The sequence below is a fragment of the Drosophila bipectinata genome, unplaced genomic scaffold (genome assembly GCF_030179905.1).
Source record: "Drosophila bipectinata strain 14024-0381.07 unplaced genomic scaffold, DbipHiC1v2 scaffold_223, whole genome shotgun sequence".
Taxonomy (NCBI): domain Eukaryota; kingdom Metazoa; phylum Arthropoda; class Insecta; order Diptera; family Drosophilidae; genus Drosophila; species Drosophila bipectinata.
Genome location: NW_027222869.1, coordinates 1 through 2,279, shown reverse-complemented (window position 1 = coordinate 2,279; position 2,279 = coordinate 1). Strand labels below are relative to the sequence as shown.

Sequence of the window (2,279 nt, the reverse complement as noted above, 5' to 3'; positions counted from 1 at the left end):
ATTATTTAGTGAGGTCTCCGGACGTGATCACTGTGACGCCTTGTGTGTTACGGTTGTTTCGCAGAAGTTGACCGAACTTGATTATTTAGAGGAAGTAAAAGTCGTAACAAGGTTCCGTAGGTGAACCTGCGGAAGGATCATTATGAATGAATCTTATCCGTTATTAAATATTTATTATATATAAATATATAAATAAAAAAAAATTACCCAAAATAAAAGACATATATATTATATTGAATATATAGACCATTTGTTGTCTTCAATATAAATTGCGTGTATATTTAATTAATATACATGCGTTGCGTGATGTATTGTTCATATTAAATTATGCGCATACATTGATAAATGCAACACCTAAAATATACATTGTTGTACCTGATATACAGGTAATGCTTTATATAATATTAAAACAATATAAATTATATTTATATTGATTATATAAACTAAGACATTTCGCAACAATTATTTTAGGTATATCAAAAAAATTAAACATATTTTATATGTTTAAATATAGACGAATGTATTGAATATAAATTGCGTGTATATTTAATTAATATACATGCGTTGCGTGATGTATTGTTCATATTAAATTATGCGCATACATTGATAAATGCAACACCTAAAATATACATTGTTGTACCTGATATACAGGTTAATGCTTTTATATAATATTAAAACAATATAAATTATATTTATATTGATTATATAAACTAAGACATTTCGCAACAATTATTTTAGGTATAAAAAATAACTTATTGAAGGAATTGATATATGCCAGTTAAATGGTGTATTTTTAATTTCTTTCAATAAAAACATAATTGACGAATTGTATATTTATATATATTTATAAAACTCTAAGCGGTGGATCACTCGGCTCATGGGTCGATGAAGAACGCAGCAAACTGTGCGTCATCGTGTGAACTGCAGGCACATGAACATCGACATTTTGAACGCATATCGCAGTCCATGCTGTTATGTACTTTAATTATTTTATAGTGCTGCTTGGACTACATATGGTTGAGGGTTGTAAGACTATGCTAATAAAGTTGCTCATTATTATATATTTTTATAATGATATGCATATGTATATTATTGGATATATTTATATATTCATAATATAAATATAAAAGCAATTATCTCAAATATTTATAAAAGAAAAAATGAAGATATACAATTCTTTCTTTTTTCAATTCAAAATAATACTGAGGAAATGTCTAGCATAAAAAAATTAAATTTTTTTTACTAGAATTGTCTCTTATTTAAAGATGCGAAAATTGAAAATATATCAAATATATTGTTCTTCGATATATTCATAGAGATATATTGTTTTATACATTGCATTGCTTTATACAACCTCAACTCATATGGGACTACCCCCTGAATTTAAGCATATTAATTAGGGGAGGAAAAGAAACTAACAAGGATTTTCTTAGTAGCCGGCGAGCGAAAGAAATCAGTTCAGCACTAAGTCACTTTGTCTATATGGCAAATGTGAATGCAGGTGTATGAGCGTCAATATTCTAGTATGAGAAATTAACGATTTAAGTCCTTCTTAAATGAGGCCATTACCCATAGAGGGTGCCAGGCCCGTATAACGTTAATGATTACTAGATGATGTTTCCAAAGAGTCGTGTTGCTTGATAGTGCAGCACTAAGTGGGTGGTAAACTCCATCTAAAACTAAATATAACCATGAGACCGATAGTAAACAAGTATACCGTGAGGGAAGTTGAAAAGAACTCTGAATAGAGAGTTAAATAGTACGTGAAACTGCTTAGAGTTAAGCCCGATGAACCTGAATATCCATTATGGAAAATTCATCATTAAAGTTATAATATTTAAATAATATTATAGAAATAGTGTGCATTTTTCCATATAAGGACATTGTAATCTATTAACATATATAATTTATCATAAAATATGACTTATAGTTATTCAAATTATTATGCTTGCATTTTAACATAGGATAAATGTCATTAATTTGATAAAGTGTTGATAGATAATAAGAATACAGTGCGTTAATTTCGGAATTATATAATGGCATAATTATCATTGATTTTGTGTGTATTATATGCACTTGTATGATTAACAATGCGAAAGATTCAGGATACTTCGGGACCGTCTTGAAACACGGACCAAGGAGTCTAACATATGTGCAAGTTATTGGATAAAACCTAATAGCGTAATTAACTTGACTATTAATGGGATTAGTTTTTTAACTATTTATAGTTAATTAAACACAATCCCGGGGCGTTCTATATAGTTATGTATAATAATATT

General features: G+C 28.3%; 1 non-coding gene across 1 annotated transcript; it reads left to right on the top strand.

Moving 5' to 3' along the window:
- The first annotated feature begins 850 nt into the window (after positions 1-850).
- LOC138927355 (5.8S ribosomal RNA) lies at positions 851-1,027 on the top strand. The gene has a single exon (XR_011443871.1). It is a non-coding gene; the product is annotated as a 5.8S ribosomal RNA (ribosomal RNA).
- Positions 1,028-2,279: the final 1,252 nt, after the last annotated feature.